Source organism: Pan paniscus, chromosome 1, assembly GCF_029289425.2.
Source record: "Pan paniscus chromosome 1, NHGRI_mPanPan1-v2.0_pri, whole genome shotgun sequence".
In the NCBI taxonomy this organism is placed as follows: domain Eukaryota; kingdom Metazoa; phylum Chordata; class Mammalia; order Primates; family Hominidae; genus Pan; species Pan paniscus.
In genome coordinates this window covers 22,914,076-22,937,501 of record NC_073249.2, presented here as the reverse complement: position 1 = coordinate 22,937,501, position 23,426 = coordinate 22,914,076, and the positions used below count along the sequence as shown (strand labels likewise).

Sequence of the window (23,426 nt, the reverse complement as noted above, 5' to 3'; positions counted from 1 at the left end):
GCCCGCCCGTCATACATTCCCAGTAGACCCAGTACTCCACATTTCCTGATTCATTCTTTTGTTTCCCATTAGAAAGTCAAAGCCCTTGGGAAAAGTTGTGCTCTGATGGTAGCAGTCATTTACACCTTAGTATAAACAATGCCTCCTGTGTGCATTCTGGGCTAGGGGCACCTCCTGGAGAAATCCTGAAGTAAGCAGGTGTCTAACCATCTCTCCTTTGCTTCTTCCTCACAGGCTACAAGGAGCAGGGCATCCCACAGCAGCTGTGAGCCCACGGGAGCCGCTGGGGAGATCCAGGGGGGCCCTGTGAGGGCTGCACCAGGCAGCTTTGGGCACAAGGACCTTTACATGTTCTTTTCTGCCATTTTCTGGACTGGGGGTGGAAAGGGGGTATTTTTAAAAATATTATTTATTTTGAAAACGCATCTGCTTTTCTCAGCAGGTTGTGAGGGCTGCCAGCCCCTCCTGCTCTGGAAAGCACTGTGGGCGCAGGCACCAGAGCATCAGAGAGTGGGGTGGAGATGAGAACGCCCACAGAGAGGCTGGGATGCTCCGGCAGGCTCCAACTGGCCTTGCTGTACCCACTGCCCACCGCAAAGGCACGCCACGTCTGCTGGGCCGGGCCACACCGGGCCCTGTCTGGGTGAGCAGGGGCTCACCAAGGGGACAGGACTGTGGTAGACCCATCCTGTGGGACCCCACCTGCCTCAAAATCTGGTGCCCCGAGTGTTTACTGTGTGGTCTCCTGGGGGCAGCACCAGGGTGTGGGTGAGGATGGCCAGGCTCCACCCTAGCGTGGAAAGGCCCACTGTGCCCACAGCTGGCCTGAGGCCTCGGGGAGAAGACCAGTCCCACAGGCGTCTCCTGGGCCTGCCTCCCTGACCGCACCCCCTGCCTCCTCGCAGCTGAAATCTGAGGGCTGGGTGTGTCGTGACCTGTGTTTTCCTGGGAAGGAGAGGAGTGGCTCCTTCCCTGGGGTGAAACTGCCAGAACTGCCAGATGTTTATACACAAAGTTATTAGACTGAAGCAGGAGTGGGCAGACTAGCAGGCTTTCACCCAATACTTAACAGCATTTCTGGCCCACATTCCTTTTTCTGAAGTCATTGGGGCCAGATGTGTCTCCGAATTGAGAAATTTTAGATTTGAGAAAGACAATGCGATCCGTTTATCGTACACTTTCTAACTTCCCGGCAGAGTGTGGAACATCTCGCCTACCATCAGGCACGTGAATATTTCTGCAGAGAAACATGTGACTAGTCCCATTAATTGGGAGCTATACAAACTGTAAATAGCCTCACCTCAGTTCAGTCTAATTTTGCCACTAAGTAACTTAGGGAAAAACTTACCATTTGAGAGCTTTTAGGGTTTCAGAATTGCAAGAACAATTGTATGGGGTTGTGGACCTTGATCTGAAAATCCTACTTGCAAACAGATGTGTTAGAGGGTGAAATTGTCGGCATTACACAGGGACTCCTTCAGTTGCCAAAAGACCATGGGCCTCTTTAAGGAGCCCCTCTGTAAGTGATTGGGACAGGGCTAGATCCCTAATGGGGGCTAGGGGTGGGGAGAATCTAGCAGAAGTTGTCCAGGATACTGTGGATCAAGTATCAATCTGAAATTAAGAGAAATTAGATACTAAGAGGATGGACATTTACATGTCTGTTTCCTTTCCTTTCATTTTCATCCTAACATAGGAAATGCTAACAGATGGGGCTGGCCCAAAGTCAAGCTTCTGACTCCACTTGACACAGTGCCATTTGGCATGTCCCTCTTTGAAGGGCTTGTTTGTCTATCAGAGACTGTCAGAACTCCATGAGGGCAGGAGAAGGGATTTTGCAGGATGAAAGTGCTTGGGAAGCAGTGGCCACCGTTCTGGGGGTTTCAGCCCACCTACCCCATCCACTGGGCTTTCTAATCACAGTCCTGCCTGAGAAGTGGGCCCTGCCGCCCACCCCTTATCATGGATCCCTTAGCTACTGTCCGTCTTCCATTGCTGCCTGGGGCTGGGCTGCCGTTTTTGAACACCTGGCAGTGTCTTTGTCGCGTCCTGTCCTCTCTTCTTACAGACCCCAACCCAGGCCTTTGCCTTCTTCTCTCCTGTTTGGAAGCCTCTGTATCTTCAAGGTGTGGGAACAGATTTGGTTTTCTCTAAAAAGCTAGAACCTTCTGCTGTGTGCAGCGGGCATCCTCCAGGCTGGTGCTGGCTGCTCTCGAGGAAGCTGCGTCAGAGTGGAGCTGCCCCTCTACTCAGATAAAATAGCTTCAGCTGCAGGAAGCCGCCCCCTCCCATGCCCACCAGCCCACAGCCCTTCACCCCACACAGCCCCCAGAGTTTGCCTGACACCCCCTGAGTGATGACAGGTCTCAGGAGGGGGCCGCCCCCACAAATGGGAGGCAGAAGCTTATTTTCCCCGCTTGGGCTGGGGGCGGCTGCTGAGGGGGTGAAGAAGAGATAGCAATTTATGTCGCATGTTTAGTGACACAATCCAGATGCAGGTGGGACTTTCTTGAGTGGCAGGTGTCACCCTGGGTCCCGTGTGGGATGGTTTAATACAGGGGTTTGTGTGTTTGTGTGTGTGGAGGGCCACTGCGCCCCCAGATCCTCCTCTCCCCCGAGGGCTGCGTCTCTAAACCTGGGAAAACATCAGCCTCAGGAGGAGGCCCCTTTCCGGGTAACTGATGTGTGGGAGAAGCCAAGAGGCCCCTGCCTGTCTCCTGAATGAGGCTGTGAGGGTTGCCATGTGGGCGGGACCGGTTCAAAATAGCGCCCCCGCCCCTCTAAATTAGACCGTGGTGTCAGCATGATCATCTTCAGTAGATAAGGGACAGTGGCTGATTTACTCCAAAGAGTTCCAGCTGGCCACTCAGACCAGGGCCAGAGTTAACTTCTCAAACACCAGCCAGCTGAAAATTAGGGTTCTCGTGCAGGCAAGTGCTTGGTTGACACACAGCCCTTTGGTGACAAAGCTGGGCTTTGCCTGCATAGTGCAGACAGGGCTGTTGGTTCAGAGGCTGCAGGGCACATTCCAGGTTAGGGCCTTTTGTCGGTGGGAATTCAATAGGACATTCCCTGGCTGTGGGTGTTTAGGGCAGGAATTACAGGCTTGCAGAGAAAGTCAGAGGCAATGAGATGCTCCCAGTACCAAACTGTGACACTGGGATCAGGGTGGTCATTCCCTTGGGTCAGAGTGGGACCCTAGAGCCAGAGTGAGCTGTGGGTGGCCTGGGTGTGTCCTGTGGACGGCGGAGACTGTTGATTTGGATGTTGAGCTCTGAGTCAGTTTCAGAACCAAGGATCTCAGGCTGAGAAGGCCAGGTCCCCATGGGAGCGGCAGGAGTCTGATGGCTCTGCTGCCGGAGCCTACCCCAGCCTGCCACGCCGCTGACCTTCCCATGGTAAGGAAGGGGCAGGCAGCATGGTTCCCACCCTCAGCTGCCCCAGACCCACACATCCAGCCCCAAGAGCAGCCTCACCCAGGCACGGTGCAGGGCATTTTAGCTCCTGGGAGGGGAGATGCCTTTGTGAGTTTCAGATGTCAGAGGAGAAGCTCTGAGAGAGTAAGCCATGTGCCCCCAAACACTCAGCTCCTAAGTGGCAGGACAGGCAAGTGGCCAGGTTGGGCCGCCCCCACAGCCTGTGCCGTCCACACACTCACTACAGCACTCCCAGAAGAAGGAGCAGAATCGCATGCAGCCCAGAGCAGGTCCTGTGGAGGGGTCCTCACCCCTCAGGAGTAATAGGGTGATTATGTCACATGTTTAGTGACACAATCCCACCTGTGTCTGGATTGTGTCACTAAACATGCAACATAAATTACCATCTCTTCTCCATCCCCTCAGCAGCCACCCCCACCCCAAGCTGGGAAAATAAGCTTCTCCCTCCCATATGTGGGGGCAGCCCCCTCCTGAGACCTATCATCACTTAGGGGGAGTTGGGCAAAACCTCCTAGGAAGGTCCTGGATGCCTCCACCCTGCCCCACAAGGCTCCGTACTCCCACCTGCCTGGGCAGCCCTCACACCCATGCTCCCTCCTTTAGGCAGGCCCAGAAAGGTGCCCCTTCCTGAGGGTGTCGGGGGATGACGGCAGAGAGACAGCTGGTATTAGGAGCTTCCCCATCCTAATGTGCAGGACCAAGTTGCCCGCTCTGCCAGCCAGGGGCTCCAGCCATGCTGGCACAGGCATCTCAGAGGTGTGAGATGAACTCCGCCTCATGCAGGATGCCCAGGGCTCGGCAGCAGTAAGGCGGATGCTACAGAAAGGAACTGCAGAAAGAAAAAAAGCCACATGGTTAACTTTTCCCCTGGAGGGCAAAGGGGTCCAGCTCTCAAAAAGAAAAGCCAGGCACAGATCCCAACACCAAGTGTAAGGCAGCGCAAAGTGGGGCTGAAACCCCAGGACTGGGTCAAAGGCCTTCCGAAGGCCCGAGGTTCTTGAGGAGGAGGGGAAGCTGATAGGGCCCTGGTCTTTCTGCACCAGCGTGGCTCTTTAAAATACAAAACACCCACAAAGCCAAAAACCCTGAAACATGTTCTTTAGCTAACCCCTTCCCTGCCCAGATGCCTGCAATTCTGAGAATTCACTTCAGTTTTGCCAGATCCAACCCCTAGGCTTGAGGGTGGAGAGCCAGGCCTCCTCAGGGTCCCTTCTAGGCTCCCAAGCCCACCTTAGGCTTTAATTGCATTGGCTGTTTCTTATGGTGTTAGTGAATTTTGCAAAGAAAGCCCTGAGCATTGCATAAATGCTTGGGGGCGTGTCATTTAAATGGAAGTTCTCCAATAGTGGCTGAAGGCAGAGTTTACTGTTATCCCTCCCTCTTGCTGGCTTTGTTGGAGGGCTTTTATCAGAGAGATTGGAGGTGGGAGAGCACTTTGAAAGCACACCCCACCCCCTGCACCCGAGCTGCACCTAAGCTTCCCAGAGACCATGACCTTGTATGTGGCTGGAGGCCTCAGGCTTAGGGAGCAGCCTGAAGCCTTTGCTGCCAACCCTCCCAGGAAAGAAGCCGGGCCTCAGGCTGAGGAAAAACAGAGTTTCCTCTCCAGAGGGCTCAATGAGCAGCCAGGTAGTGGCCTCGGGCAGTCCTCGCCAGGGGGACACCTCCCTGCTTTGCATTAACTCATCAGCAAGCTCATCAAGAGCTAACGTGGGCCCAGCAGTCCTGTGCTTGGAAATGATGCCGTCACCTCCACGCTTCTGCTGTTCCAGCCTCTGCAGGTGAAGCTGCAAGGTGAGCAGAGGCAGGCGTGGGGACACACTCTTCAAGGACCGCACTGCCCCTTCTCCCTCCTGAGAGCTCTGTGCACTGGATTTGGGGATGAGGTGCCAGCCTGGTCAGAGGAGGTGACTGTGGTCCTTCTGAGCAGCTTGGATCTTTAAAATAATCACAAAAAAGCTCAGCCTGAGCAGGTGGGTGCAAGGCTCAGGGTCCTGTGTTTTTCGTCAATCAGTTTTCTTCCTGCAAGATTCTTAGAGCTGGATGTTCACGGGATCATGGGGCATGGAGGTGGTCACGCTCAGACAGTCATGCACCACCCTAAATCCCAGGCCCTGCAGAGATAGGAAGAATCCCAACCAGAGGGATTCTTCCCCAAACGTTCCCTTGTGGCCCAAGAGTGAGTTCCGGCCTGAGTGCTGTTATGACTGTCGGTGTCTCTCCGACTGCCTCTCACCTCAGTTTAACCATCTATAGGTTAGGAACAAAGAAGGGCTTAGGCAGCCATCGTTTCCCCATTTCTGTCAGAGCCAAGGGCTTGGAGGCCCAGCCCCATCCGGGCAAGGGCTGTCCGCTCCTGCCCAGGCCTCACCTCCTCGCTGCAGCTGGCAAGATTCTTTCTAGCAGAACAGAAACACTGGCCCCCAATTCCACTTTCCCCTCCTGATGCTACCGCAGAGGGCAGAAAGGTGCCCTGTAGCGTCCACCATGTGTGTGTCCTGAGTTTCCAGTGCAAGTCATCTGGATTTGCATTTAGCTAGGGAAATTCGGCCCTCAAACCCTCTCCCTCTCTGCCTGAATTTGCCAAAATGCCAACCATCCAGGCAGGTGTGGATGCCACAGTCCATCCCCATTGCATTTCACCCCCACATGGACAGAGGCACACACTCGCACACATTCCCAGCACTTTGACTGCTGGGGGATGCAGGCCAGGGTCTGCCTGGAGCCTCAGGGTTGGGACTTATCTCCAAAGGAGCCCACACCCCCTCTTCCAGGATGGGCACTGGCTGGCAGCACTTTTTTCCCTCATCACATCCCCGACCCCTGCCCAGCCCACATGCACATGCTGTTTCCTGTCTCCAGGGCCCTAGCCTGTGGATCTCTTCCTCCCATGCACTCCTAGGGTGAATGGGCTCAGCACCAAACCTGGCTGTGCCCATTCCCCACAACCCCAGCTTGGCCTCCTGTGGGAAGGAGAAGGCAGACCTGCCCAGAGGAGAGGGGCAGTGTTCCCACCCACCTGCTCCAGCACAGGAACCAGGGAGGAAAGAAGGGAGAGGGAGGTTCCATTCACCGTTTTCTGGGTTAGCGCTTGATTGGATGTTTCAAGCAAGGGACAAGGTGATGGTGGCTGTAACAGGCTCCTCATGGGCACCGTCACCCCAGAAGGCCTGGGCACCCATGAGAACCTGTGGCCAGCCCTTTTCATTGGCTGAGTTCCCTGCTGTTGTGCGTGGTGCCATTTTTTTTTTAAACAACATATATAAAAACAAAACAACTGGTTCTGTGTGTATCAACTTAATTTGCATATGAATGAGTGTAGTGTTGTGATTTGCAGTGTTTTGACACCGTGATTGGCTTTGTTTGGGTCTCTCTTCTTTCTGTGAAATTAACTGCTGTGCGTTTTCACTGTTCTTAGAGAAGACCCTGAGCTCCTGGGGTTTTCTTGTCTCACTTCTACCCTGACCTGCTGGGAGCCCACCCCACCCCAGTCCAGCCATGAGGGTATTTCCAGCCTATTCCAATGACTGAAACCCTTCTTGGAAGAAAACGTCTAATGTCGGGGACGTAGGGACGCTTCCAGACTTGCCCTGGCCGAAACCCTGCAGCCTGGGGCCCAAGCCCGCCTGCAGCTCAGCTTTCCCCAACACCCTCAGGACCCAGCCCCAGCCCCGGCACACCTTCCCTGGGAGCTGCTTGGGGGGGGGGGGGGTGGGGGGTCTCCACAGCGCCCTCTAGGGGCCAAGCAGGGTTCCAGATTCTCCAGCCTTCTGCCAGCTTTAAAACCCTTCACTCAAGCAGCATTACTGTACATGCAATGAAAAATACTATATATGACAGTCAAAACCTGTGTACATATTTCCATGTACATATTTATACATACACACACCTTCCTATTATAAATATATAAAGCATGACATCTCTTTGGCATTCCAAGTTTGTGTTTTTTTAAATCTTTGGAAATACGGCTTTGGAAACCTTTTTCTTCCTTTCCCTCTTTTCTATGTTGTAATAAACATTCATGTGACCTTTCTGGTAGTTTCTCAAATCCCTGTGTCCTCCCGTGTTCCTAATCGGACAGATCTCTGACTGGGACAACGCGCCTTCCTCCCCACCTCTGCAGCCTTTGCTATTGGTTGGCTTTCCGTTATGAAGGCTGTCCTCCCCCAAGGCGGGTCTTGCATTCTTTCAGACCTTTTTCCCGAATTCCCCTTCTTCCGAAAGGCTTGTGCAAGTTACTCTTCAGACAGCCTCATCTTTGATAATCTGATCCCTTTGCAACCAGGAATTTGCGTGCTAAATCAAGCATCAGGCCCCAGATTGAGTTTACCAAGAATAAGTGTACAGATGCAGCTCATTTCCTGCTGTTAATTGTTAGACTGGTTGATGAGGGAAATGTGGGCATCATACATATTTGACAAAGACTTCTGAATAAATGAGAGTCTGGGTAAGAGTGGTTAGGAGAATGTATACCTACCTGTTCAGTTACAACGAAGGACAGGTTGCACCTGGGAGAGAATTGCATCCACAACCCAGCCAATGCCTTCACTCATAATGGGATGAAGACCTACAGAACTGACCAAATTTGTGGATAAGGAGAAATAAGTATATTAGACGAACAAATCAGAATCCCAAAATCTCCCGATGGGCAGAGGCAATCTAACACGATGAAATCTAATAGCATTCAATGAAAGAGTTGTGCTTGACATGAAGAAAGCTCCGTGCTTTCCTTCATCCCTGGGGAGTTACTCAACAGGCAGCTCAGTGTTCATCACGGCATGCTGGGGCTGACTACACAGGCCATCTGGTTTCAGATGCACGAGGAGCTGCAGGCTGGGGTCTGGAATGAAACCGCATCTGCAGCGTTGCATTCAGTACTGGGTGCCATGGGGGAGCAAGTGCTCTGACAACGAGTGTCCAGGTGTCATTCCTGTCACTCACACCCAAGGGAAGGGCCCCGCCCTGCCTCCTGCCATTTCCTCAGGCCAGCCCAGCACCCTTAGGGTCCACTTACCCCAGGAGAGGCTGCAGTCTTAATGGCCTCGATGCTGCTGTTGTCCAAAAGAGTGAATCATCTTCAAAGCACAACCTCTGGTGAGACTTGAAGCTCTACTGCGATGGCCCCTCCAAGGCCCCAGAAATGGCATCTGTGCCTGAGGTTGATTTCAGTTGCTGCTAAGACCAGGACCTAAAGCCCAAGGCAGTACAATGACCTAAGGCACTCTCAGAGTCCCCCAGACACTCTAGGGAGCATTTTGTGATCATTTGCATTGTCCAAACACTCGATGTGCTCAGATTAAACTGGAATGCCCCGGCTGGAGGATTCTTCTGCAGTCACTCAGTTTCAGAGGGGCTCATCAGAAGGCACAATGGGAGATAAAGTTAGCTCCCCTTCCAGCACTGCCAAGTGAAGGGAAGATACCATTTGAATGTACTAACTCACATTCCCTCTCTTCTCCCAGCACCAAGCCTCTTAACCTCAGGAAGGGTCACGTGGGTTAAGCCAGCCACTGCCTCTCTGCTGGGGGGGTGACAGAACTTTGACAGAGTTCTCCTCAAACCCAGAAGGAAAGGGCTGTGACAAACATGAAGGCATCTGCTCCCCGCAACTCCCTACACCCCAGACCCTAGGCCCTGGGAGAGGCTCGTGCTTCCCAGTGGCCAGTCACAGGAAGGGACACATGAGGATGTGCAGGGGACGAGGGGCTCGAGGAGATGGGAAGGCAGTGCTTGGGTTTGAGGACAGGGTTGGCGATGCATTCCTCAGAGGAGGAGCACAGCCCAAACCTAGTGCAGTGAGAGTCCCAGGTGGGGGACCCTGGGAGGCACATCAGTGCAGGCTGCATGTTGGGCCACCGAACCCAGAGGATGGGTCTTCATTCCCAAGAGGACCAAGATGGACATTTCTGGGCTCCTAATACCAAGTCAGCCTCTGAGTAAAGCCTTAGGGAAGGGTCACGGGACCCAAGATTCAGTTTACATAAAACACGTCAGGAACAACTTGGGGTGATAAAGTTGCAGGACTTTTCCTTAGTTCAGCCAAGAAAATTCAGGCTCACAGACAATTTGAATGGTGAGTGAGACAGGGTTTTATTGGGTGAAAAGGAAGAAAAGGGGGAAACAGGGAGTCTCGCTGGGCCAGAGACCCTGCTAGAGCGCTTCCTGCTCACAGCTTGAGTCCCAGGTTCCACATAGGAAAGGGGGGGCGAGGCTCCTCCCTGCTGCAAACGTCATGAACTTCCCAAGGCTCCACCTCACTGTGCAGGCCGGTTGGAGTTTCTGCAGTGACCCCCTCCCACCTGGCTGTCTCATTCCCGCCTCTAAAGAAGTCCATCTAACTGCCCTTAGATTAAGGATAAGGATGAAGACTGATCTTAACTGCTTCCTGCTGACAGGGGGCACTGTTTTTGGGAAATGGCAGTCAGAGCTCCCTCAGATGCCTGTCTAAGGGTCCCCAGCAGAAGAGGCCATCATCAGAAGCTCCGGTTGCATGACTGTTCAGAGTTTGATGGCCTGAAGGCAAGAACAGACAAACGGGGTCATTAGAAAACATGTAGCAAAACAAAACAGGCCGGGTGCAGTGGCTCACGCCTGTAATCCAGCACTTTGGGAGGCCGAGGCGGATGGATCACCTGAGGTCAGGAGTTTGAGACCAGCCTGACCAACATGGCGAAACCCCGTCTCTACTAAAAATGCAAAAATTAGCCGGGCATGGTGGTGCACGCCTGTAATCCCAGCTACTAGGGAGGCTGAGGCAGGAGAATCACTTGAACCCGGGAGGCAGAGGTTGCAGTGAGCCGAGACCATGCCACTGCACTCCAGCCTGGGCAACAAAAGCGAAACTCCGTCTCAAAATAAAACAACAACAACAAAAACAAAAACCCAAAAGGAAACACAGGGAGACAAGGGGAGGGGTAAGGACAGCTCAAAAATTCTGAGGCCTTTTACCAGTTTGCACAGGGAGAGGGAGGCCAAAAGCCCAGCTGGCAAAAACTGGACCCTTTTGCTGGCACGTTGGGCTTCTGAGTTCCCTTCCCCTGAGCCTAATCCTAAGCCAACCAGTTTAATGTTTGGGAAATTAACTCTTTCCAGTTTGGAGGATGCATCTGAGGGAATCGTCCCATAGTATGGAGACACAATTACCTATCAGTGAAGAGAGGACAGAGAAGAAGAAAGGAAAAAAGAAGATACCGTCTGAAGGAGTCCCAGGGGTTCAGGGTGCATTTGAAAGGGGTACAGACTGCAGATGAATGGCTACCCATCTGGAAAGAGGGGAGCAGGTGTCCCTGGTTCCCTTCTCTTCCTAGCAGATACCCATGGTACATGAGGGAGAGAGGAAAGAGTGTCCTCTTTCCCTCTTCCATCCTTGCATCCCCGAGTCCCGGTGACCTTGGCAGGTGCCGCCATCAGTGCCAAAGTGGCTTGCACCCATGAAGCAGGGAGGGCCTAGAGAATAGGAATTATCCGCTCTCATCTATGCCTCTATCTCCTACTGTCAGTAGCCTTGGAGTTCCCTAGACCTCATTTATGCCATGGATATTTATGCCATGGGTTTATCCATGAAACAAGAAGCTTGGGTTGGCTTAATTGGCAGGAATGAGCCACGCTCACCTGCACCGTGCCTTTTAACCTCTGTTGTCATTTGTCTCTGGATCCCTCAGATCCAGTTTTCCTTCTTAGGACTTTGACCCAAAGCTTGGAATTGAGTTTGGGACAAAAATGTGTCTCGGTGGGGGGTGGGGGAGGTGCATGGACTCCTTATCATAAGCCAAATGCTAAGGTGAAACTGTGGAATTGAGTCCTCCTCCAACAAGGGAGAGAAAAAGATGTCTTGTGACACAACCAGATAACTGGTGGCTATAGTTATGCTTGCGAGGGTTTGGGTGCATGGTCCTTGACTTTGATTAGCTTTCTTGGTCTTACTTTCCCAAAAAGGAAACCTCCAAGTGATGGGCATCCTATTTATTCAAATCACCTAGCAGGACTTGCAGGATAATTGCCCAGAGCTAGAATATTGATCCAGATTTCTACATTACCCATCCCTTTTGTTCTTTCTGAGCTGCAGCTGGAGATTGCTGGTTGGTTCACAAAAGCAAGCAGGGTTAGTCTAAAATGTAGGTGAAAACTTAAAAACAACCAATGAATTTAGAATTTAATGACCAATGTATAATAAGTTTTGAAACATGATTTCTCTCTCTCCAGTCCCCATTTTTGTTAAAAAATCATCATAGGACTGAATGGTTTGCAAAATAGACTTTAGTCTTATACTTGGCCTGATTAATTGCATAAAGTGCAGCAAGAATAATTATTTCTACATAGGCCTTTTGGATTGGCTTTGATGCAAGTTTGTTCCACAAGGAATCTCAGATAAGACCGTTTAATGCTGAGCCCAACCATGGGTTTGTATCCTCAAATAACTGTGAGTTTACCTTAAGGTCCCAAGATAAACTTGGAGCTCCCAGACCTGTTAGAAAGTGACATTCTTTACCTGTACAGGGTAACATAGGATGCAAACAGCCATATTACCGTAAGAATACTCACAGATAGTTTCCAAATTCTAGAGGAACCAGGCAGAGAGAAACAAACATGCTCCAAATTTTTGTTCATAGGAGTAAACCTTACTCAATTATTAAAGGCTGTAAATAGTTCCAAGTAAGTTTCCTTAACTATGAAAAACAAAACAAGAATCAACAATATTCCAATCAAAAGTCAAAAAGATTGTTTCAGCTTTCTGAGTTCAGTTCATTTAGTTAACTCTTCTTTTGTTTGATATTTGTGAACATTTCAACTCTTCACGAGTCCTGTATATTTTCCTTTATTCTAATGTTACAATCTCCAAAGTTATCAGAAGCCTGTATATGAGAGCACCTGTTAAAGTTCTATAGCTTATTATAAACCATCTTTTGAAAAGAATCAAAACGAGACAACAATTGTCTGTGAATAGCAAAATGTCCAGGATAGTTACAGTTAGAAACACAATTGACGAAGTTTGGTTATCTTCGTGGTTTACAATAACTTAACATACCAACCTTAATTATGATTGATAGCATATACTCAGACATTAGAATCTTAGAAATCCCATACAATTTTGGAACATATGTTCGTATTCACAAAAGTACAGCCTAAAGAAGACTGAAGATCATTCTGGCAATTCCATGTACCTAAACATGCCAAATAATCCTGTTTACCTCTTTTTTTGGGATGTTTCAGGGACCCTCTGAAACATCTGAAAAGCCAGGTATCAGAAAAGACAATTTTGAAACTTAAGTTTGATTTCGAGAAGCCTTTTAAATATGTTTAAAGCACCTGATACTATGAAATCGAGTTCCAGATTACCACAAACTATTTATTTTCTCAAAATCATGACTCAGAAATTTTGAAGAAGCAAAAGCTTTTTATAACCCTTTTACATTTAGTTAATATGTTCACACAGAGAACTCTTCTACAAAATTAATTTCCACAGCTTTTCCACCACTTGTTTGAAACTTCAGCTTTCCCTAACTCAAAATAATCCTTTAACCCTAGGCAAAAGTTTACATTTCCATGCCTTCTTATAACCTTTTACATAAAAATCACATTGTATTCTTCTTACACCCCTTGCATGTAAATCTATTTTTGCTAGTTTCAATTACATGTCATAATTGTAACTCCTAGCAAATTTTAACTTAAAGGTAAAACTTGGTAAGTTGAATTGTGTGCTAACTGCAGCCAATGTTTGCCTTCTTACTTAAGGGCCTGGTTGGTTCCACATGTCCCCAAGCCCTACCAATTATGAAGCCGGCAAGTCAAATAGTTCTCAAAACCCAAAAAGCAGTTTGTAACCTGAAAACACTTAGCAAACTTTGCATCTGACCTGCATTAATAATCTTCACGGCTGTTTTTATTTCTCAAAGATTAAAGTCACATGAACTGAAAGGTACCACGGATTTTATATTGCCTTTAAAAAATATTTGATCCAGGCCGGGTGCGGTGGCTCACGCCTGTAATCCCAGCACTTTGGGAGGCTGAGGTGGGCAGATCACCTGAGGTCAGGAGTTCGAGACCAGCCTGGCCAACATGGTAAAACCCCATCTCTACTAAAAATACAAAAAAATGAGCCAGGCGTGGTGGCGTGCGCCTGTAATCCCAGCTACTCAGGAGGCTGAGACAGGAGAATCGCTTGAACCCGGGAGGCGGAGGTTGCGGTGAGCCGAGATCGCGCCACTGCACTCCAGCCTGGGCAACAAGAGCAAAACTCCATCTTAAAAAATAAAAATTTTTTTGATCCAAGCGCTTTTCTTGAGGCAAAATTAATTAGAGCTCTTTTTGCAGACATCACACACAGTACATACACAGATAGGCACAAGAAAACCCATTTGCTGGGTGGGGCCCTTTAAGGGACAGGACTAGGAAAGAGGAAGATATCCAACCAGAGACGGTCATCCCCTAAGGCAGGATTGTTAAACAAAGCCTTGCCAAGTGGTTACTGGCCATGCCCCAGGATGTAAAACAAGATGGAGGCTTGCAGCACAAACCATATAGACCTGCAAAGCACACCAGATTGGCCACAGCCCAACACTAGCCCCACAAATCCTTTTTCACAATTAAAGCTTTACAGAGAATATAAACAGGGATTCTTATCATTCCTAGCCTAGCAAAATGTCTTCTAGAAAGAAAAAAACAAAACAAAACTTGCTTAAACTTAACTGCTGATGGGGCGGAGAAGAGGAAAGAAAAAAGGTTTAAAAATCCCTGGGGAAGAACCTCTTATTCTTATACAAGTGGTTCCTCCATCAGGGAGAAAAGTTTACTGCCTAATGAAGCTCAACCCCTTGGCTGGGGAAGGGGACGGCTGCTGTGGTGGTGCCTGGCTTGAAAGAAGCCAGCCAGCTGTATGAGACCCTTGGGCCATGCATCCCAGCTTCTGCACAGAGGGGAGAGGGAGCAAGGAGCCCCGGCTGGCCCGTCCTTCCCCCAAAAGGAAGGACCTTTCTTCTGATCTCCGGAGCCCCCGGATTTGGGGGCATGTCTTGCCCACCTTCAGAAGTTCGAGGGTTAAAATGCTTAGGAGCAACAGTGAGAGGTTTTGAGTCCCCATTTCACTCACCACTTCTCGAGTCCCCAAATGGGGCGCCAAAACTTTTGCAGGACTTTTCCTTAGTTCAGTTAAAGATGGGGTTCTTTGTCCCATGGCCAGGAAAATTCAGGCTCACAGACAATTTGAATGGTGAGTGAGACAGGGTTTTATTGGGTGAAAAGGAAGAAAAGGGGGAAACGGAATTGCGTTACGCCGAATCCCTGCTAGACCGCTTGCGTCGCAGCTTGAATCTCAGGTTCCACCCAGGAAGAAGAGGGGCCAGGCTCCTCTGCAGACATCCTGAACTCTCCGAGGCCCCACTTCAGTGAGCAGGCTGGTTGGAGTTTCTGCAGGAACCCCCTCCCATCTGGCCGTCTCAATAATAACAATAACCATTGCCATTTGTGTGATGACATATGTTTACAAGGCACTTTCCTCCATCAAGAAGAGATTCCAATTGAACCTGCATTTATTGAGTGTCTACCACATGCCAGGAATGTTCATCTGTGCTATTTTATCTTCCCAAATAGATAAGATGGTTGAGACGATTGTCTCATTAATATCTGAAGACACAGGCTAAGAGAAGTTAAGTTAAGCAACTTGTCCAAAGACTCACAGCTGGGTAGTGGTGGAGCCACGACTCCAAACCCACCCCTGCCTCCTGGCATCCAGTCTCTTATGTCCCATGGGGCTTCTCAGTCAGGGACTCTTCCTCCTCTCCCTTCTTGAAAGACACCTTCTTGAATCCCTGACCAAAGATGCTTCCAGAAATGGTAGTTGAGGTTTCTTGGCCCCCTTTGAGGAGAGGATTAGGTGGCTCTTTCACCTGCTGCCCTAAGTACCTACTCTGGGCATGTGGATGGACCTGCTTGAGGTAATAGGGCGACAGCAAGAGTGGAAACCATGCACATTCACTGAGCCATGGGGCCTGGATAGTCCTTCATGCCCATGATCAAGAACCAGAAGGAGGGACAAGAGGAGATAGACTGTCTCCACGTACGCATAGCTGGGGAGCTAGGACAGAAGTGCCACCCCCAGCACAGCCCTCATGTTTCCTCACTCCCTGCTAGAGAAACACAGAGCTGAAAGTGTCAGTTCAGCCACCGCAATGTCACTCAACCAAAGTAATGGTGAGCCTTTGCCCAGGAAGCAGCAGGCTGGGCTGCTCTTTGAGCAGGGTAGGCGTGTTCCCTGCATGGGGCTCCCCTCCCCAGGCCCCAGCCCCCACCCCCAGCCAGCAGGCAAATCCTGAGGTGCTGGGATGAAAAACTGCCCAGGGGAGGTTTGCTGTCAGCTGGGTCATGCAGACCTTCTCACATAGTGGCTGCTAGGAGCTGAATTATGCCCCCTCCTAATTGTTGAAGTCCTAATTCCCAGGACAGAATGTGGCTGTAGTTAGAGACAGGCTCTCTAAAGAGATAATTAAGTTAAAATAAGGTCATTAGGATGGCCCTAATCCAGCATGACTGGTCCGTATAGGAAGAGATGATACTTGGGAGGCTGAGGTGGGAGGATCACTTGAGTCCAGGAGTTTGAGTCCTGCCTGGGCAACATAGTGAGACCCTGTTTCTGAAAAAAAAAGAAAGAGAGAAGAGATTTGGACACACATACACAGCACACAGATAAAAGACCAGGCCAGGTACAGTGGCTCATGCCTATAATTCTAGCACTTTGGGAGGCTGAGGCAGGAAGATCACTTGAGGCCAGGAGTTTGAGACCAGCCTGGGCAGCATAGCAAGATCCCATCTCTAAAATATATATATATTTTTATTATCCAGGCATGATGGCACACACCTGTAAGTTCTCAACTACTTAGGAGGCTGAGGTGGGTGGATCTCTTGAGCCCAGGAGTTCGAGGCTGCAGTGAGCCATGATCACACCACCGCACTCCAGCCTGGGTGACAGACAGAGTAAGACTCTGTCTAAAAAAACAAAAAACAAAAACAAACAAACAAACAAACAAAAACCATGTGGAGACATAGAGAGAAAACAGCCATCTACAAGCCAAGGAGAGAGGCTTCAGAAGGAACTGACTCTGCCTACAACTTGATCTCGGACTTTTGTCCTCCAGAGCTGTGACAAAATAAATTTTTGTTGTTTAAGCCACCCAGCCTGTGATTCTGTGTTGTGGCAGCCCTAGCTAACTAACACAATGATGTGACACAGGGATTGCTGAGATGTTCACTTGGCAGGCAGCAGGAGGAGAGGGGGATCCCCAAAGCAAGGTAAGACACAGCATGGCAAGTCACCTGAGTGTGGTGGCGCTTTCATGGCTCAGGGCGACAGCATCTCCTGTGCCCTGGGTTGCCTCAGATACTTCTAAGGCCCACTTGCTTCCTGGTTGTTGGGAGGCATGGCTGTGCAGCTGCTCCTGGGACCCTCACCCCTGCCAGTATCCTTGGGATAACCTGGAGACCTGAGTGGCCAGGGGAGGCATTGTCCTCACTGGGACGTGACTGGCTTGTGAATAGCCCCTTGGGCTGGTGCCTCCTGTGCCTGCTGGACCTGGAGTTCAGGGCCCCCAAAAGGGACTCAGTCTGGAAGAGTTCTCAGAGGAGGAGGAGGAGGCCTATCTGTGCTCAGAGCAGGAGCCTACAGCTGTCTCGCAGTCAGAGGGGTGGATATTTATATTTTCATCAAAAATAGCTATGCTAAAAACAAAAAACAAAAAAACTCTAGAAAGCAAAGAAACTTCTCAAACTAAGAATGCCATTAATAGAGGAAATAAGCACTTTCAGACTCCCAGAAGCTACCCCATCTTCTGAGGTTCCAAACCAGGAGGGGAGCCCCAGAAGTCAGGGGACAGAGGATCCACCTCTGCTGTTGGCCTCTGGGAAAACTTGAAACCCATCCAGAATCCTTTGAAAAAGCTGAGGTGGTGATGTATGGAATTTATTACAAAGAAATCCATGTTGTTGCTTTGAGCACCCGGTCCTCCAGCATGACGGTGTCCCCACAGTCTGCACCTGCTGTCCCCTGAGTGGGATACAGCCCTTCACACTTCCCCACCTAAACCTTGCCCGGCTTCCGGGTCCAGCCCGAGAACCATGTCCACCGGTGTGAGACAAGGCTGGTCTCTTCCCTCCACCCCATAATCCAAGAGCCAGTTCCTCCCTCATGAGCCCCATGGGATTCTTGGGGAGGCTGCTGGTCCCAGAGTCCACCCCTCCCTGAGCAAAGGTGGGCCTGTGGCCCCAGCCAGACCAATAGCATGTCCTTCTCCGTGGGCTAATATGGAATGATCGGGGTCTTCAATGAGATCTTTCTAACTGGTATTATGGGAAAACGATTTTTCATCCTGAAGCTACCCATAACCAAGGTTCCCACCTCATACAGCAAGAGGCCAGCATGCAGAGGAGAGCAGAGATGAGAGATGGAGGGAGAATGTCTCATGCTGTCATCCCCAAGGCCAGTGCTAGCCCTGTTCCACCCAGAGTTTAATCGCATGAGCTACCTGCTCCTCCCTCCACAATTTTGAAAACTGACATCTGAGGAAGATTGAGTCTCCTCATTCATGACCATAATTTATCATCCCATATATTTAGCCCCCCTTTGATTTCTTTCATAAACATATTATAGTTTTCAGCATACAGATTCTACACATATTTTGTTAGACGTATACCTAAGTATTTTATGGTTTGGGGTGCTATTTATTACACATAATATTGTCTTGAAAATATCAATATCCATTTGCTCATTGCTGGTATATAGAAATATGATTGATTTTTGTGTATTTACCTTGTATCCTGCAACCTTGCAAAGCTCGCTTGTTTTAGTTGCTTTTTTTTTTTTTTTTGTACAATTCTTTTGGATTTTCTAAGTCGACCATAATGCCATCTAAAAATAGAGAAAATTTTACTTTTTCCTTTGCAATATGTATTTTTCATAAAAAGTTCTTTTTCTTGTCTTATTTCAGTGGATAGAACTTCCAGTACAATGTTGAATAGGAGTGGTGAGGGGAAATACGTTTTCCTTGTTCAGATTAGGAGGAAAAGAGTTACTCTTTCACCATTAAGTATAATGGCAAATGCAAGTGTTCTTGCTTTTGTTTTTTGTAGAAACTCTTAGCACATTAAGGAATGTCCTTCTATGCCTAGTTTATTGGCATTATTACCATGAATGTTGCTTTTTTTTTTTTTTGAGACAGAGTCTTGCTCTGTCACCCAGGCTGGAGTGCAGTGGCACTATCTCGGCTCACTGCAAGCTCTGCCTCCCAGGTTCACACCATTCTCGTCTCAGCCTCCGGCTAGCTGGGATTACAGACGCACGCCACCATGCCCGGCTAATTTTTTTTGTATTTTTCGTAGAGACGGGGTTTCACCGCGTTAGCCAGGATGGTCTCAATCTCCTGACCTTGTGATCCGCCCACCTCGGCCTCCCAAAGTGCTGGGATTACAGGCATGAGCCACCGTGCCCAGCCGCATTTTTTAAAACACATTTTCTGCATTTATTAATATCATGTGTATTTTTTTAACTGTTGATATGATGAATTACACTGATTAATTTTCAAATCTGGAACCAGTTTTATATTCCTAGGATAAACTCCATGTGGTCATAAGTTATTACCCTTATTACATATTGCTGGATGTGATTTGCTAATATTTTGTTAAAATTTTTTATTTCTATATTCATGAAAGATATTGGTCTGTCATTTTCTTATAATGTGTTTGTCTGGTTTTGGTATTAGGATAGTGCTGACCTCATAAAATGGATTGGAAAGTGTTTCCCACCTTCTACTTTCTGGAAAAATTGGTATAGAATTATATAGAGAATTATAGTATTTTTTCCTTCAGTGATTAGTAGAATTTATCAGTGAAGTCATCTGGCCCTGGTGTTTTTTCTGTGGAAAGATTTTTGACATAACTTCATTTTCTTTAATAAATACAGAACTATTCAATTCATGGATTTCTTCTTGAGTGAGTTTTGGTAGTTTGTGTCTTTGTCCATTTTATCTGAATTGTTAAATTTGTGAGCATAAAGTTGTGTCTAATATATCTTTATCATTCTTTTTAGGGTTGCACTGTTATTCTTATTGATAGTCACCATAATCAATTTTAGAACATTTCACCACCCTAAAAAGAAACCCCATGCCAATTAGCAGTTACTCCTCATTTCTTCATAACCCCCCAGGCCTAGGCAACCACTAATCAGCCTTCTGCCTCTATGGATTTGCTTATTCTGGACATTTAATACAAATGGAATCATACAACATGTGGTCTGTTGTGTCTGGCTTCTTTCACTAGCGTAATGAGTTCTAAGTTCATCCATATTGTAGGATGTATCAACATTTCATTTCTTATAATTCCCAGATAATATTCAATTGTATGCATATACCAGCTATATCTACCCATTCATTAATTGTTAGATATTTGGGTTGTTTTCACTTTTTGGCTATTATGAATAATGCTGCTAGGAACATTTGTATACAAGTTTTTGTCTGAACATCTATTTTCATTTCTCTTGGGTATATATCTAATAGTAGAATTGCAAGCTCTTATGGTAATTCTGTGTTTAACCTCTTCAGGAACTGCAAAACTGTTTTCCAAAGTGACTGCACCATTTTATATTCCCATCAGCAGTGTATAAAGTTCCAAGTTCTCCACATCCTGGCCAACGCATTGAATTGTCTTGGCACCCTTGTCAAAAATCAATTGAACATAAATGTGAGGAATTATTTTTGGATCCTCAATTCTATCCCATAAGGATATACATTGGTCTATATGTATATCCTTATGCCAGTACCACTTGATTACTGTAGCTTTGTAGTAAGTTTTGAACCAGGAAATGTAAGTCCTCCAACTTTCTTCTCTTTTCAAGATTGTCTTGGCCATTCTGGGTCTTTTTGTTTCCATGTGAATTTTAAAAACAGTTTGTCAATTTCTGCAGTGAAGCCATCTGGGATTTTGATAGAGAATATATCAGACTTGTAAGTCAATTTGACATATATTGCCATTTTCTAACAATATTATGTCTTCCAATCCATGAACATGGGATATCTTTTCATTATTTAGGTCTTCTTTACTTTCTTTCAATAATGTTGTATAGTTTTCAAAGGTAAGTTTTGCACTTCTTTTGTTATATTTAGTTCTAACTAACAGCTTCATTTAAAGAATAATTAATGCCATTTTATCACAAATTCTTCCTACAAATACAAAAGGAAGAAACGCTTGCCTCCTGCAAGAAAGAACTGGCCTCTGCTGTCCTTGGGCCCATAATGGTCTATCCAAGTCAGAGGGTCCACCCAGCACCCTCTGCAGAGTGACCCTTCATCCAGACCACAGGACCCTTGGCTCACTCTCATCTTTGCTCCTGTTCTTTCCTTCTGGAGTTTTCTCATAGACCTGAGCAGAGCTGGAGACTCCTCAGCTCCCAAGTGGACCTGAGCACCACTCTGCCTGCTCTATTGCTCTATCCCAGCCACACAGAGGACATCAGTGGGGCTGATAACCCCCACTCCAGTTGGTAACCTGCACTCCAGTTGGTGGCAGCCCAATTGATCTGCCCGCCTCGGCCTCCCAAAGTGCTGGGATTACAGGTGTGAGCCACCATGCCCAGCCCATCTTAACTTTCAAGAGAATCGGTTAAGATACAACAAACAGGCTGGGCACGGTGGCTCACACCTGTAATCCCAACATTTTGAGAGGCTAAGAGGAGAGGATCACTTGAAGCCAGGACTTCAACACCAGCCTGGGCAACATAGTGATACCCCCCATCTCAACAGAAAATAATTTTTAAAAAATAGCCGGGCATGGTGGCTCGCTTCTGTAGTACCAGCTATTGTGAGGCTGAGGCTGGAGAACAGCTTGAGCCCGGGAGGCTGAGGCTGCAGTGAGACATGATTGCACCACTACACTCCAGCCTGGACAGAAAAAAAAAGATAGATACAACAAACAGTTGTGTTGCTGTTAGAGAATGAGAGAGGTTACTTCTTTTTTTTTTTTGAGACAGTCTCACTTTGTTGCCCAGTCTGGGGTGCAGTGGCACAATCATGGCTCACTGCAGCCTCGACTACAGGCTCACCACTAAGCTCAGATATTTTTAACTTTTTTAGAGATGGGGCTCTCACTATTTGTCCAGGCTGGTCTTGAACTCCTGGCTTCAAATTATCCTCCCACTTTGGCCTGCTTTGGCCTCTCAAACGTTACTCCTTCTGAGCAGAACTTTGTTTGAAAGAGGAAAACATACCATTGATATACAGTGGTTTACTATACATCTTTGGCTATAGCCTGTGATAAGTTGTGTCTCACTACTATTTATCTTACTCTATTAATTTTTTCATAAAGGCAGTACCTAGAGTTTTGGTACAAAACTAAAGTAACAGAAAGACCCAGTTTGGTGGGAGGAACTCCACCTCCTTCCTCCCCAGTCTACCAATGGGTCTCCTTTCCAGATACAAGGGTCCTTACTAGAGAATTCCTTGCCATCACAAACTGTTACCAACCTAGCTTTTTTCCAGTTAACAGTACAACCTGGGGAGTGCTCCTTCTCAGTGCTGATAGCTGCTTCATTCATGTAAGAGCTGCACAAGGTGGAGGTATGTATTTAACCAGCACCCACAATGACACAGAGGTCATCTTCAATCTTTTACTGTCCCAGAAAGGAACATTCTTGTACCAATGTCATTTTACGTGTGGGCCATGGTATCTGTAAATAAAAACCTGGAAAGTTTTGCTCGGCCCGTGAGTATGTGCTTAAAAAAATCTGGAATGCTGGCCGGGCGCGGTGGCTCACACCTGTAATCCCGGTACTTTGGGAGGCCAAGGTGGGCGGATCACCTGAGGTCAGGAGTTTAAGACTAGCCTGGCCAACATGGTGAAACACGTCTGTACTAAAAACACAAAAAAATTAGCCAAGCATGGTGGCAGGCGCCTGTAGTCCAAGCTACTCAGGAGGCTGAGGAAGGAGAATCGCTTGAACCCGGGAGGCAGAGGTTGCAGTGAGCCGAGATCGCACCACTGCACTCCAGCCTGGGCGACATGAGCGAAACTCTGTCTCAAAAAAAAAAAAAAAAAAAAAAAAAAAAGGAACACTTATTGCCAAATTGTCCCTTTAAAAAAGTAGCATAGCTTTTTTAACAAGCTCATTGATGTATGTGTTGATATATTATTTGTTATTGCTCCTTATTTCATGAGTTTTAGCATTTACAAATAGTTAGATTTTTTTTTTTATAAACAGATTCTACTAAGAATTTGTGAGCTCCATAAACAGCAAGTTACTGCCCCTGCCCAAGCCCAGGTGCTGTTCTAATCCTGACAAGGGCACTGTCATGGATCCTGGGTGGTGGGGGATGGGGGTGGTCCCAAGGTCTCACCTGCTCACTGGGGTGCATGGGCTGTGGTAGGCCCTCTAAGTTCTATTTTTCCATTCCTTCAACTAACAGGTTCCAAGTTGCCACTATGTACCAGGCCCCGGGCTGCAGCTGGGGACGCCAGGATGATGACAATTCACAGTGTGGAATAAGGGCCAAAAGAGAAGGGCTCGGGGACACGGAAGGGGAGCCCATCTCTGTCAGGAGGATTCCGGATGATTTAGTCACAAAACAGTGACTAGAACAAAATCCTTATGCATGTACATACTTCTGATTATGAAAGCCAATTATGCTTGTTGGGAAATTTTTAAGTAAGCAAAAAACTGTAAGGTAGAAAAGAAAAACCTTTGGGAGGCCAAGGCGGGTGGATCACAGGAGGTCAGGAGTTCAAGACCAGCCTGACTAACATGATGAAACCCCATCTCTAATAAAAATACAAAAAATTAGCCAGGTGTGGTGGTGGATGCCTATAATCCTAGCTACTTGGGAGGCTGAGGCAGGAGAATCGCTTGGACCTGGGAGGCGGAGGTTGCAGTTAGCCAAGATCGCGCCACTGTTCTCCAGCCTGGGCAATAAGAACAAAACTCCCCCCCCCCCAAAAAAAAAGAGAAACCACTCATTATCC

At 48.0% G+C, this 23,426-nt stretch overlaps 1 long non-coding RNA gene across 2 annotated transcripts in view; it reads left to right on the top strand.

The window, feature by feature from the left end:
- The window catches only part of STUM (stum, mechanosensory transduction mediator homolog), a 77,264-nt gene extending 53,838 nt beyond the window's left edge, over window positions 1-23,426 (top strand). Inside the window, exon 3 of one of the 2 annotated variants that reach the window (XR_008624201.2) lies at window positions 22,874-23,426. This is a non-coding gene — a long non-coding RNA (stum, mechanosensory transduction mediator homolog). Of the gene's footprint in view, window positions 1-234; window positions 7,471-22,873 lie in introns of those variants that run through there. The other variant, XR_004668422.3, reaches the window with a different exon arrangement.